Source organism: Aptenodytes patagonicus, chromosome 3 (assembly GCF_965638725.1).
Source record: "Aptenodytes patagonicus chromosome 3, bAptPat1.pri.cur, whole genome shotgun sequence".
Lineage (NCBI taxonomy): Eukaryota > Metazoa > Chordata > Aves > Sphenisciformes > Spheniscidae > Aptenodytes > Aptenodytes patagonicus.
In genome coordinates, this window is record NC_134951.1 from 49,209,850 (window position 1) to 49,223,533 (window position 13,684).

A 13,684-nucleotide genomic window follows, 5' to 3' on the forward strand; every position below is an offset into this window, starting at 1 on the left:
ACTCACTTTTTTTCCCAAGGCATACCTGTGAAACCTGCTGTGGTCTATCTATGGTCTATAGCACTCTCCCTCACCCAGAACAAAAGGGTCCTAACTACAAGTTCCATTAAAAGTTGAGATCTTCTTTCACTCTCCGTATCACTTTACGCATTAACACTAGTTGACAGAAACAGCTTGTCAGATGCAGTTAACCTCAGTATCGCAAATTTTCACTTGGTGGCCCAATGTGCTCTTAAGTCAACTTCAAGGTACAATGCCAGCATTTTAGTAGCAGCTTCTAAATTCAGTACTGGCATGTACAGACATAGCATAATATGTCTTATCTAATCTATCCAGAACAGCACTAGAAAAAATGTAACTATATTTAATTCTTAGCAATTTATCCAGAAAATATGTTTGGGTGTTATCTCCCTCAGAATTATCATATTTTATCGATTTATCTACAGGACATCCTCTTTATATTCCTCATTCTAAAAGAGATTTTGTCTTGTCCACATTCACTTTTCCAGTTTTCATGTAATACTGGACAAATTTTCTCATGGTCTGAAATAAAGAAATGTTAGTCATCTGTACACTAATTTCCGTAGCATAAACCCACCTAAATTAAATGTTCCATAATGATGACTTCTTCTGCCGTACTATAACAAAATAATAAGATTACTATCCATTTATCATAAAGATAATCCATTGCACTCATAAACCAAGTTTAAACTTTCAGCATTTTCCCCAGTCATTGGCTTAATTTTAACGTAGATATATTTTAATCAAAGTACCTTATATATTTCAGGCGCAACAAATCCCATTCTGCAGTCGGTTGTTCTATTACACTTTCAGTTAAAAAGATAATTGATCTAACTGGTAATAGCATGACTAACCCATGCTGTTTTACAGAAAATCCATGAAATTCAGGAAATGAAGTTCAGATGCCCCTCGTCCTGACATATAAATAATCTCTAGGTCATCTTTCCCCTTTGCTGTACTTCAGAATGTTGTTGGTTAAAACACATATCTATGCATACACACTCATACACACACAAATATATATTTGTATATATATGTATATACACATTTTAATAAATACATTCCCACTATCCCTCCAAATTACGAACATTTAGTAGTCCCCCCTGCTTTTTAATTATGCATGTATACACTTAAAGCACTTTTGTGCCAGTGTAAATCCTATTTTGTTACTGAAGGTACACTCAGAAATAAACATAGATGTTATACCTGGGGACTTCCACAGCCTGCCTCTCCTGATGATACTTTTCATATTCTGCTATTTTCATGGAGGTGGTAGCTCATGAGATTTAGGAACAATAATAAATAAAAAAATAACTATATAAATACCATAAAGGTAAAATTACTTTTATATTAGCTTAGGAGTACTGTTTGAGAATATATTTTCCCACCTGCCCCAAAGACTGAAATGTTGTCTTTCAAAGTGCATATATACATTTTAAGCAAAGGCTCATAACACGTAAAAGAAAAACTGCATAATGTTTGCATCTGCTCCATTTAGCACCAAATCATATCAGTGAGATTTCATTGGACTTAGGGGGGCAATTTTTGTAGGAACAACTAGCATACACAAAGATATGAAAATTACACAAGCATACCAAATAGAGCTTAGGATTGGCTTTGGGCCATAATCAGCATTACAATTTCTTCAAGTAAGTACAAATTACCTCTCACCCAAAGTGTAGTACCTGAAGAGTTATGTGCTACAAAGGAAGCTTGGAGTAAAACATATTAGACAGATGCAAGAACAAAAGGCACCAGAGAACCAGCAGCTGGTTTCAAAGCTGTATGTGCTACAAGTGACTAGACTAGAACTAAAAGCAGTTCTTGCATGGTATGGCTATCCATGTCACTATTAGTGGTAATCACAGAATCATTCAGGTTGGAGATCATCTAGTCCAACCCCCCTGCTCAAAGCAGGATCACCTACATCAGGTGGCCCAGGACCGGGCAGTTGGGTTTTAAATATCTCCAAGGATGGAGACTCCACCACCTCTCTGGGCAAGGTGCACCAGTGTTTGACCACCTCATAGTAAACAATCACTATCCTGTGTTCAGATGAAATTTCATGTGTTTTAATTTGTGCCCATTGCCTCTGGTGCTGTCACTGGGAACCACCAAGGAGAGCCTGCCTCCCTCTGTTAATCATTCTCACATCAGGTATTTATATACACTTGTAAGATTCCCCCCGAGCCTCCTCTTCTCCAGCCCTCTCAGCCTCTCCTCACATGAAAGATGCTCCAGTCGCTTAATTAGATTAAGAAGCCAGAAGAAATTCCTAGAAATGACAGATAATGACCATAAGGGTAAAATTATACTCTGACATCCTATAGAACACAATCGCAGCCCATGAGACTTTCCTGAATATTTTTTAAATTTAAATTAAACATCATCTTTTAAAAAACTACAGAGTCTTGATTTTTAAAATTATCACCACATTCACTGGTTAATGCAATAGGTATTTAAGTAGCAGTAGCCATCAGAAACCAGGGACGTTTTCATACTTTCAAGTTTTATTATTGTCGTTAAACTCAAAACAAACACTCCAAAATTTTCCTAGATTCTGACAGAGAGTTCACAAGAATAAAAAAGTATCCTGAGGGGAAAACCAAAAATAAATATATATATGTTCATTACATATGAAAGGATTACCTCTGCTTAAAGCTATCATAGCACACAAACTATGAAAATTATTATGGTTTTACTTTATTTGGAATGCTGCTTTTAAACCCTGATTAAACATTTCCCCTCCAGACTTTCAGACTTCATGTTTGCCATGATACTGAAACTGTTATTTTTCTGACAGTTATTCAGTTGTCAGAAACGTGAAAATTCTGGACATCTCGTAACAGCGAGTGCTCTTCAACAAACAAACTTTCATTAGAGAAGAACCAGTCTCCATCCAGAGGAACTCCGGAACAGTTCAATTAAAAAACAAACTGCAGTGCAATCTAGTAGTATATTAGTCTCCTACTAACTATGGTAACATAGGCACTCCTTGAAAAAAAAAAAAAAAACAGCCAATAAAAAAACCAACCCAAAAATCAAAGAATAAAAAACCCCCATGTCTGTCGTCTTTTTCTTTTAAAAAAAAAAAAAAAAAAGGTCATCTGCTCTCTTGAAGAAGAGCGATCTATTCAAAAGCAGGAGTTTTTAGGGAAAATATTTAACTTCATGTATGACAGCTAAGAGCTAACATGCCTGAAGCAATTTCAACAAAAATCCTTTTAAGTCTATAGATACATTGCCACCAGCATTATCTAAACTATTCTCTTGATGAGCTATGCTATACAAATGACTGCAGCAGTCATACCTTTTCTATAGATTTCTGAATTATTCAACCACTTATTGTTGTATTAAAAATACAACATTGAGAAATAGTCTTTGGTTCAATGTATAGATTAAAACCAAAGACTTCTGCATGTACAGACTCAAAATCAGTTTGATGGAAATGATGGGAAAGCACCGTAGCTCCAAGGCCTTCACTGCTCTGAGTTAAAACACTGAAACAGCTTGGGGAATCTCCTCCCCTCACTGGGAGAATTGTTGTGTTCTTCAGCCTAGTTATAATATGACAAAAGATTATAGACAGAACGATTATACCCTCTGGTGATGTGATTTGAGGAAATGGATAACAAAGTGTTTCAGAAAAATTTTTTCATAAAAGCAACTACTTCTACAGCACAGCAAAAGTACATAAATTTTGGCATCCAAACAGACACACAGGCGATATTCTGATTCCAGTGACACTATTGTAAACTCAAAAGTATCTGATGTCAAAAGAATTATGCCAGATTATAGCAATGAAGTGGAGATCAGAACACAGCCTCCTCTTAGAGCTTTCTGATGCCATTTGTGAATTACACACAAAAATTACCTTGAAGTAATGCAACTAGTAGGAAAATAGCAAAAGGAAAATTGGCAACAATTGTGGCATTTCCCAATAACATCAGAAGTTAAAATTTTATGAGGATAGAAGGATTTGAGTTTAATTTGCTCACATTTCATCCATATTAACAGTATCAAATAAAGAGGTTTCTTTCCTTTAAAATTTAAAAAGAACTTAATGCTATACAAAGCTAAGAGCATGGAAGAGCGAAATACAAAAATCTCTACAAAGTTTAAAACATTTAAAATGTTGTTACCCTTAACAGCAAGGTTCCTCCTAAACTGCTATGTATTGACACCTCCACTACCACCATCTCCCTGACTTTTCTAGATGGAGCAATGAGGAAACTGATGTTTATATGCCACAGCCTATTCTACAGGTTTTGTTTTTTTTCAATTCAGAGAACACTCTCATAATTTCTTAGACTTGTATACAACTAAAACAGACTCCTAGCTCTGCTGATGGCATATTGCTCCCTTAATTTATTCCCCCGAATAAGAGAGACAGCGTGTCTCCTTAAAAGGAAAGAGGGGGGGGGGGGGGAAATCACTTAGAGGCACACTGTCTCAAAAGTAACTGTAATCAAAGAGTTAATACAGAAACCTATTTTTCTAGTTGTTCAAGAATATAGACACTGCAAGACAAAGGGAGAAACCCAACAAATAAGAAGGAAAGATAATGAGAACATCGTGAAAGGAATTACATTAAGTTCTGGCCATTGGTGTGAAAAAGTAACTCTACTTGCAGCATAAAAACTGAAGCCCTTTTATGCAACCAATATAAAATGGTTTTAGCTATTTTTTTCCCAAATAAAGAGATTATGATATGATATGATATGAAAGTACACACAAACTACTTTTTGAAAGCTGAATTCTTGCAGGAATCGCCATTTCTGAACGAGTTGGCAGAATTTTGAAACAACTGCATCATATCAAGAGAGATCTAATTTATTCCTTTTCTTCCATATTCTTGCTGCAGTTTTGAAAGAATACGTCACTACTAACATTAAAAAAAAAAAGAAAAAAAAGAAAAAAGATTTCTAAGCAGTAAATTGTGTTGATGAGGGCATACATCCATCTCAAAAAAGGTGTGGGTACTGCAACTTGCCTAGACAGATAACTGGAAAATCTAGTAGGAATGGAGAGTACTGACAGAAAACAGCAGATAGTTTTTGGCCTAACCTGAAAAATGGTGACCATGGAGGAAGAGACAGATACCAGACAAAAGGGATCAACGTCCAGACCCTCCTATACCACACAGACTTACGTGAATGATTGAGGTATGGGTCAGGATAAAGACACAAAACTTTCTAAAGGGCTGCATCTGGGCATTTCCATTCAGCAGTTCTCAGGATTTAGATTAATGCACAATGAAGACACTGAAAACTACAGTATCACAAAAACAGCAAAGCTGAAGAAGAAGATAGCTCTTGCTTTGCAAACAGCACTACAGGTTTAACAGAGCTTTCACAAGTACTTTGTAAAGGATACATGCTGCGGGTTACAACTGGACCAGACTTTTTGTTTTGCTGTTATAGTAGCTATTGATATGCAAAATAGTCTTTTTTCTGATGTAGGCAAATTACTGATGCAAAACTTGAGAGAGGCATTCTTATTGAGCTTAAAGATACATTTGACAACAGGGAAGTCTCCATCTAAAGAGTATGCATGGCAGGGAGACAGTCTCATGCTTAGAGGTCCAGAAAGACAAAGGTCCACAGGTGTCAAAAGCAAGGGGAAGAAGAATCAGGAACACAGGAAATTAACTCCTACATAGTCTCAGATGACTCAGAAAAAATCCCCATCCTTTTCAGATTCACAGAACAAAAGCAGAGAAGGAGGAATATTTGCACAGAAGTTTCCTTCATTTTATTATGTTCGATGATAAGTAATTCCTATGAATGGCTAAATAAAATCTTCTTCCTCTATATTTAGTTTCCTGCAAATGAATAGTTCCTATTTCCCTTCTCCAGATTAATTTCCAACATGCTACAGAAGAAAGAAATGGTTTCTACTATTATCAGTGTTATTATTATTATTATTATTATACAAAGCACACCTATTTATTCATATGAAAAGAAAAAATAACTCCTCTTATTTGATGTGTTCAGTTCCAATAGTCTAACTGAAAGATTAAGTGGTAGGATAATTCCAATTTTCCAATTAGAATTCAGAAAAAAGTATTTTGTTAGAATAAGATAAAAAACACACACACACAAAATCTGCTTCCTGCTTTAAGAGACTTCACGTTACTTGTTGCTCCCTGTTGTTCTGCAGACTCAAACAACTAGTACTCTTCAAAAATTTTAAAACTTCCACTATATTAACAGTTACTGTGTGATCTTGAGGTTAACGGAAACTGCAAGTCTGAGATGAATAGCCTATCAGATATAAAGTCAATCTTTTAGTCATGTAGCTCCTCTATCCCAAAATCTTTTAAAAACGTTTAAAACTATTTGGTGATTTCTAACTGAATCCCTTGATAGACAATCTCAGTCCCATCTCTATTACTGAAAGACCCAGGACATTCTTATCCTGGATAAGAGATTCGTATCTCAAGGAGAGTACTGAAACTTGTGCTCATTAAAGACAAACATTAAAATCAGACAAACTATAATTTGTCTAAAATATTTTCAGTGAGAGTTAATCTTTTAAATGTTAGAGCATATCAGAATTAGCATATACTTTCCTCATCTTTGAAAATTCTCACTTTGAGATTACATTTCTTAAAAATGAAAAACAATTTTGGTCTTGAGCATAATTTTAATTAGAATTTAAAATACTATCCTGTATTTCTCTTTAAATTGAAGACCTATTATTCCTAAGAATGAAAGCTTGCCTTCAGGTATGCCACTGAATTAAAGCAGACTACCGCATTCTTCTTCCATACTCGTACTATGAAATTCCATTGAGAAATGGCTATCCCCTAAACAGGACACAGCAGAAGCACATTATTCACTCTCCAGTCTTAATTATCAAAATGATTAAAACTACTTTGAGTTGTTTTCATTAAAAACTTTACAGATCTCTGCATCTGCTTTATATCAAAAAGTCTCTATATTCAGTCAATGACATAAATGTACCTCCCCAAAGAATGAAAAATGAACATTTAAACAAGTTGCTTTCTCGATTTAAATATTTCACTTATTATGATCATTTAATGAAGTCAACAAACATAACAGCTGCAAAGCCACCACGTAGAGATAATTGGATTTCAAACATTACAGTGATTAAGTACAAGAGGAAAAAAATTCTGTGAACCAGAAAGCTGGATTTCTTTGAGCTACATGCAGCTGCACTGTGACAGAACATGTCTATCTGAAATGCTTCTTGGATTTTTATTGGTCATTGGTTTTACTCTACAAAATTTAATACATAAATAAAAGTCACTCAATTTACAGTCAGTTGAACATCACAATTTGGAACCTAAATATTGTCTTTCTTTGAAAGCAAATTTAAACCTGTCTTTAAGAGCAGGGTAACAGCACTTCATATTATTATATACTTTTAAAGTATAGATATCTTTCAGTATTTTTATTTTTAAATAAATCCTAATTAATTCAATACTATTTTATGCACACAAAGGTATCAGTTCTAACTGTTCATGCAGAAATGAATATTTAAACTGTTAACATAGAAACCACTTCAGGATAATATTTTCAAACTATTTACTTTAGCTTTCCTTTAACATATGAAAAGCTATTTCTTCGTAATAATACGTAACAAAAACCAGAAAAACTAACAGAGTGCTCTGAAGGTTATTTACAGTTGAAACTAGTAATAATTTTAACACATCAAGTAAGAATGAAAGAATGGCAAACAGAATAATATTCCCAGAGGAGTAACTATTGCTGTCATAATCTTTCTACAACTCAATTTTCTTCTCTATTTCAGTTAATTTCACACTACTGCTAACCAAGAAGGCAGTACTGTTTTACAATACAGATGTTAAATGACTTTTTCCTAAATTTTACAAGGGAAGACTACAAGCACAATCAGTCTTTTTTTCTACAAGCACACAGTTATTTTGTTCTCCCAAATCCCAACTAAATCAGCAGCATCCACAGTTTTTCTACCTGATCTACCATAGGAAAATAAAAGGTAGGTGAGGGATGATGAACTTGTGTGATAAGGTCACCAATGTGTGGGAACAATAAAAGTTCAAGTATCAAAAGACAAAAGTACAACAGTTTTAAAAAAATATTTGGGAAATTTGGCTAATGACTTCTGATTGTAAAACATATTTTTGTGTGCACATTACCATCCACAATGAATCAAATACGCTGCAATGAAAAAAGAAACATAGACTCTCACAAAACGTCCTGAGATCCATCTCTCAAACTAAGCCAAACAAAAACTGGAAACCTGCTCTTTGGTAGCAGAAGCTCTTCCATACTGACTGCATCCTTTAGTAAGACACTATGCACAGCGTAGCTGAGACTTTTGACTGCCATATCTATGTTCGTTTTTATTAAAACAAAAACATAAAATAGTTATGAGAATGAGAAGCTTTCACAGGCTCCTATTTGCTCAGAAGTGGTGCTCTTTTGCACAAAAAAACACCTCAGATTTTTTTTTTCTTTTGTTTAAGTATTCAGAATTAGTTTCATTGGTTGAATCTTTACACAAATTAAAATCCTGACAGGTAAAAGCTAGTACTTTGTTAGATTACTTCCAGCTACAGGCAGATGCATCTATTCCCACAGTGGCTCAGCAGGTGCTGTTCAGCAGCTGGTGCCCTTCACTGGTTTGCCTTTGTAAGTGTTCCCATCAGATTTTCAACCATTTCAGAGGCAGCACTACACAATATACACACACTTGGCAGCTGTGTCGAAAATGAAACAGGCTTAACATTTTATTCAAATCAGACGCAGTCAATTTTACCTCATGTTAATATTAAAGAATGCATTTCCCTATTCATATTTACTATTTGCATGAAAAGAAGCGACCAAAATCCCAAATAACTGTAAGAATATGCAACTCTCACATGACAGTATCTACCAAATATTTTTTAGCAATTTTTGCTTAGCATATCATATGCAGCCATGCTAGTTTAAAGAACAGGCTAAAAGAAATGAAGTTCTCTATATTCACCAGTACAGATATTCTATTAGACTTTGACCCATATTGTCAATTAATTGTTCTTGTCTTAAAACTTACACTGCCCAAGAAGAGATAACTCAGATTCTACAGAACTCTTTTCAATAAAAGAAGTTGTACATTACTAGTACTTAGAATAAATGGAGTTAAATATAAATGAGAAGATCTGTTTGTTTCAATTACAACTTCACTAATGAAAGGCCATTTGAAAATACTATTTAATATTCACAAGGATTTTTTCCTTGCTGTATCTACATTTATCAGTGTTTTTCGCATATGTTTTCATTATTATCAAGCCTTTGAAAATAAAAATGTGCATAAAAACACAACCCAGACTGACACAACAAAGAGCATATTTACCAGTTTTTCATAGCATCCTTGCCACCCTCGACATCTCCGGTGTCTTAAATGTGGCTTGTCCATGTAACACAACCATCAAACTCCTAAGATGTTAAAAGGCTCTTATATGAGTATGTAAACAGATAAACCAACACCAAAAATAAATAAAGCTATAACGTATTATAGAATATACTATCCTAATAGTGTTTAGAAACTGATGTTTAAAGAAAAAAGACAAAAGCCTTGATAATCTTAAAAAGAATAAAAGCACAAGACTACAAAATGTCTTCAACTAAACTGTACATGACACTAGGACAAAGGCAACTTAAAGAACAAATAATCAGATCATATTTTAAGTAGTCAATTTTAAGACTAGAAGACAGGGAAAGGCATTAGGTTCTAGCTGAATAGCAAGGAGAAGCCTATTGGCCAAAAAGAAAAAGGTAATTTTTCACCTTTGTGAAAAGTCATCTGAAAAATTTGTGCAGATGAGCTAAGACAGCACATACTGCAAAAGGAAACCTTCATTCAGCCTGATTCTAAAAGAATCAAACTTGCCCAGCATCAAACCAAAGCAAATAAACCTGCTGTGAGCCTACCAAAACACAGGTTTATGACAGAGGTAGACAGAGAACACTATTTTGGGCTAAGAAAGAGGTTACATTGCAAGTAGTTGCATTTTTTTTTTTTAAAATCAGGGAAACTTTGTACAATCTGAAAATATGGGTGCAAGTGGTTATCTATGAATTTCTCCAATAATCCCAGTAACCCAAAATTTTAAGAAAGCATCTGCATTACTTCCCCATTCTTATGGGACAATAATAAAAGCCTGTTTTCATTATAGAATCACAGAATCACAGAATGGTTTGGGTTGGAAGGGACCTTAAAGATCATCTAGTTCCAACCCCCCTGCCATGGGCAGGGACATCTTCCACTAGACCAGGTCTCTCAAAGCCCCATCCAACCCAGCCTTGAACACTTCCAGGGAGGGGGCATCCACAACTTCTCTGCACAACCTGTTCCAGTGTCTCCATCATGCATTGTATTGTTTCATAGTTAATTGCCATGAAGACCTTATAGCCACAGTTATGGATGCATATCTAGTTACACATGCACACACATATTCTTTGGGAAGGTACAAAGAAATGGAAATCAGCTTTTTTTAAAAAGAATGATGCTTGGTACTGTTAAGCAGTTAATTATACTTCTCTGGTGAATGTTTTTCCAATTTCTATAAAAATAATCTGCTTTTAAATGATCACATTACAGTAATTTGATCCACAATATCATACCAAAAATAAAAGCCACATCATATGAATAGGCCAAGGAGGATGTAGTTTGAGCAAATACAGGCTTACATCTCATCAGTTACATAATGCCTAGCTCTGAAACTCATGAGCAGCATGATGCATTTGCTTCCTTTATCTTTGTTCCTCCTCATCCCAAAAGAGGTGAACTATGGCATTACTTCCACAACGGTGGATTGACACAGATTGTTTCAGTATGTATGGGCTGCTACTCAGTGAAAGCTGCTTTTTGCTCTTCATAAAATCTGACATAAGATCATACTTTGATTCTTGTCTCTCTCCAATTATTCATCATCTTCCTCTCTTTTTTGCATCCTACATACATCTGTATAAAGGCCATAGATCGTCTTGACTATCTTTTTTGCATACAGATTTTTTTTCTATTTAAAAATAAAAAAGTAAAAATCTGGCAAGCTGAGGGAGGCAAAGGGGAGGATATATAAAATAGCAGTGATGGGTCTGTTAAAAAGCATCTGTTACTTTAAAAATCAACTCTGCATTAATAGGAAATATATATACACACCCCCATACACGTGTTGTATACATGTTGTGTACATATATAAAATATTTTATAAATATATTTTTTTACTATCTAAAATTTATATATTACTGTCTTTTTTATGTCTATGACAATCTTGGACTGAGAACGGAAGAAGCATCATGGATTAAGGCAAAGACACCAGTCATGTCACACCTGCCTAATGCAGAGATGTTTCAGAGAAAATAGTTTCAATTTCTCATCCTGTGTTAAGAGACAGGTCCTCTCAAAGACTATTATAGCATCAAACACATTTTTTTGCCGAGTCAAAAAAATCAGAGTTTTCAAATGCTAAGGGTATACCACAATCCGTACTGCCAGGTACCACTGCATTTCAAAATGTTATTTTAAAATAACTGTACAAGTTACAAAATAAAATGCTCTGGAGGAAACCCATGAAACGGCTAAGAGATTAACATATCCAATATCGTGTTCAGCTCTTAAGAGCTAGCACACACCTGGGATGTGTATCTCGGGAAAAGAAGTTCTATTATGGGTTTTGTCAGAAAACAAAATGTCAATCTCTATTTCTTGCATTCTTATTTTTAGAACAGCCTTGATATCACTATCCCTGATGACACCCCCCTTTCTTTTTGTGTTTTACTATCGCTACTTTAAAAAAGAAAATCTTTATCCTCAGTATACCTCTTCTGAGATATTTCATTCTTTTCTCTCTCATTTCAGCACTAGCATAAGCTCTTATTCTGATGTTCTAGGAAACCTATTTTATATATTTTTGATACAGACTTCAGAGACGCAAAAATACTCTCAATTTCAGGAGAAAATAGATATATGTGGAACCATGTTTAGAACAATAATCTCAGATTATTGGACAAAATCATCCATTTGTAAAGTATTTCTTGATTACATATTTATTCTTTTATTATCTACCTACTGCATTCCTAATCTTCCCTTTTGGTGTTAGTTTTCAATTTCTCAAACTCATGGCTATTGGAGGGTAGTCGTAATCCCTGATCCTCCCAAGCTTTGCTCCTAAGAACTCTGCCTTGCTGGAGCTGGGGCATCCATGTGCCATGTTAAAACAAGGAATTCAGACTTTCACATTTCATTCCGGAATTAATTCAAAGTTGTACTACAACATTCATAATGCCTTGCTATCACTGCAGTGATATGACTGTATTTCAATTACCATATCAAGTCTGTTTGATATAACCATATCAAGTCTCTTTCCCTCTTTGAATTTTTTAGATATGTTTTGTTTTAAAGGTGTTACCCAAAATAAATCAGGTTAATAATCTGGCATGCAATAAAATCAGTGATTCTGTTGAACAAAAAACCAAGCATCTTACCGGCAAAAGAATATTAGTATTTAAACTAATAGAAAGGTTTTATGAATCCAGAAAAATGCTATGGTATAAATTTGTAGTATTACAGGCTATATCAATAAATTAAGAATATTTTTCAAAATACTTTTCAGAGATTTATCACAATGGGAAGATGTTTTCTATTGCTGAAAGGAAAAGAACTATTTAGCATTCAGGAAATCATATAATGATATCTAAAAATTGGAAAGCCACAGTCAAGTGAGGCACATGTTTTAAAAATATTATGTTCAATGAGTTATATTCAAGTACAGCAAGTGTCTTCCATCAGTGAATTAGTAGCTGGCAACAGAGCACATGTTTGCATTTCTCCAACATCAGATTACAGGTAAATTTTAAGACCAGAATACCACTTTATAGGTTGCACATCATAGCAACAGACTGTTTTGATGAAGAGTTAATAAACTATTTCTAATAAGAAATAGGATTTTCTTAATGGACAAGATGATAATTTTACACAAGACTGACAATAAACTGCTGGTTTGGCATGAAGCACATATTTTTACATGCTTTCAGCCAAAGCGACAGTATTTATTCAGACAATTTAAACAAAACAATGCACAAAAGCCTCAGCTGAGGCTAAGTTAGATGTTCAAACACTTTGATGCAGAAATTGTAAATATTGCACATGGAATTCTAAAGTAATGATAAAATACTCATTAACTCACATACTGAAGAAAATTAAGCCAGAACTCGTAGGCTTTAAGATTAACATCAGTGTAGAATCTTAACTCCAATATTCTTGTTAACCTGTTATTGCACATATTCTACCTTCTTTGTACCCCCACTCATGAAATATGAAGACAGACTGCAATTCCTAATATACATTACCAGCTATTAAAAACACTGTATCTTGACCTACATGGTTTTTTTCCTTATCTTAAGTTGGGACTAACGATTACAGAACTTGTAAACTTTCCTCAGAGCAATTTTCTAGTACACGTCATTGGAAAAATGACAAGATTTCAATAAAATTAGAAATATTTTTAAAAATTATTCAATTAAGTCCAACTGTCAATTGCTGTTTGGAGAATATGCAACTGAAATATACACTAAGATCACCTTTGGAATAAATGGTCCAACATTCTGGATGTGAAAAATGTAATTTATGCAAAAACATCCATACTTCTATTCAGTAGACTTACCTTGTA

The 13,684-nt window shown here is 34.4% G+C and overlaps 1 protein-coding gene across 1 annotated transcript in view; it reads right to left on the reverse strand.

The window, feature by feature from the left end:
* ASCC3 (activating signal cointegrator 1 complex subunit 3) overlaps positions 1-13,684 on the reverse strand; it is a 296,878-nt gene that overhangs the window by 216,023 nt on the left and 67,171 nt on the right. The window lies entirely within an intron of this gene.